Here is a 2334-nt window from a genome sequence, read left to right as displayed (position 1 = left end):
CATTGTGGAAAGAGACATCATATGTGAGAAAAATAATGATTTGTACTTGTATACCAACACAATTATAAATGATAAAATCATTTAAATTAAATGTTTATAAATGAGTAAACTTAAAGAGCTAAATAAGAATATTAAGGTTAATATCTTTAAAGTCTTAAAGAAGCAGTTTCACTGTCACACACTGACATCTAGTGGTCATGAACAGAAGGTACAACACAATAACATTATTTATTTTATTAATACAACAGCCGTTATAATGACGTTGACTCAGCACTCTGAGGACCTGAAGAGAATATTATTTATTTATACATTAAATAGCTTCACATTCATCGTTTGATATTAGGTTGTTATTTAAACCTGTGAAGTTTTATAAGAGCCGATATCTACTCTGAATTTATGTCTTTATGTCTTTATGTCTCGTGCAGCAGAATAAAGGGACAGTCCACCATGAAATCCACACATATCCCTCTTTACTGTTGTGTTATTTCACTCACTTTCATGTTTGAACTACGGTTCTTATTTACATTTTTTGGTGTACTGTCCCTTTAATTCCTGCATTAACTTTTAATATGGTCGTTTCCAGGAAAAAGTATAAAAAATGTATAAAACAAATCAACTTGCAATTTGCTCTTTAAAGTTAAGATACAAACAATAGTACTTTATATAAAAACTGAACACTGTGGACTGATGTGTTTTACCTTAAGACGGTACATTCATTGAGATATTTTTATATATATATATATATATATATATTTATATTACAGGTGAAGGTACTTATTACCTGGAACTGGAAAAATACCAATCAAGGCCGATTTAGAAATAGACACAAATGAGTAAAACACAAACAAAACAGTGATGAATAAATGTGGAAACATTAAATAAAGAGAACGTGTCTGATGCATGAAGAAGTACGTTTTGTCTAAATTAAACTGTTTCTTTATACATTAAATATCTATATTTTGTATCAGTAGAAGAGTTTTACCACATTCTGCTGTTTGAAGTACATTTTTCAAGTACATTTAATCAATACAGGACAGTTTTGAGGTACTTGTACTTTACTTGAGTAAATAACTTCTTATTTATTCTCACTATCGTGCACAATAATACTTTTCTATTTAAGGTGTTAGTATTACTTCTGATACACTTTATATTTTTAATAAAGTTTGATCTTTTCTAAACTGATGTATTTTTACTCCTCATGTGTTTTAAATGATGCTGCTGAACCGACCAATCAGGTTGAAGCTCTGCTGACGTTAATATTTAGAGACATTTGAGGCTCAACACTCATACTTGACAGCACTGACAGTACTTTTACTTTTAATACTTCGGTACTTTTACTCAAGTAGAATGTTAATGCAGGACTTTTACTTGTAACGGAGTATTTCTACACGGTGGTATTACTGCTATTACTGAAGTAAAAGTACTTTGATCATGTACACTGGAAAAACTTACAATAATATAATGATATATATAATTTTATTTAACAATGTATAGAAATATAACAATGAAGAAATGAAGAAATGACGATTATTAGGATTATTATCAATATTATTATTAGCATTGGTATTATTATTATTTTATTATTAATATTATTGAAATAATTATTTTCTTACTATTATTGTTAATATTATTATTTTATTTTATCCTATTTTATTATTGATATTATTAAATTTTTAGTTTTCTTACTATTATTATTGTTAATATTCTTTTTTATTTTATCCTATTTTCTTTTATTATTCATATTATTAAAATAATTATGTTCTTACTATTATTATTGTTAATATTATTATTTTATTGTTATTTTTTAGCTTTTTATATCTCTTATTACGATTATTAGGATTATTATTAATAGGATTGATATTATTATTATTTTATTATTTATATTATTAAAATATTTGTTTTCTTACTATTATTATTGTTCTTATTATTATTTAATTTAACTTAATTATGTATTTGTTGTCTGGGGATCAATACAGGTTTTTCTTATCTTCGATGCTTCTGTCTGTTTATTGATTATTTATTCTTCCTCCTTTACTTGTTCATCGAAGCAGGTTGTTTATAATAAAATAAATCTGTTTAAAAAACAAACATGGATTTCCTCAGAGAATCTTGAAACAACACAAAAACACAAAGTGAGGAAGGAAGTGAGTAAAGGAAACGAGGAAGGAAAGACGCAAAAAAAAGGAGGAAGGATATGTGACGGAATAAATAAAGGTTGTTTATGAATCATTCATTCATTTAATAGTTTCAGAGGACCTTCAACGGTGAGGAAGGGAATAAAGGAAGAAGGGAAGGAGACGAGGAGAGGGGATGAAGGGGAGGGAGGAGGAGGAG

This window comes from Cebidichthys violaceus, unplaced genomic scaffold (genome assembly GCF_023349555.1).
Source record: "Cebidichthys violaceus isolate CVI_PGR_0920_01 unplaced genomic scaffold, fCebVio1.0.p SCAF_129, whole genome shotgun sequence".
Taxonomy (NCBI): domain Eukaryota; kingdom Metazoa; phylum Chordata; class Actinopteri; order Perciformes; family Stichaeidae; genus Cebidichthys; species Cebidichthys violaceus.
This window is presented reverse-complemented; position numbering follows the sequence as displayed.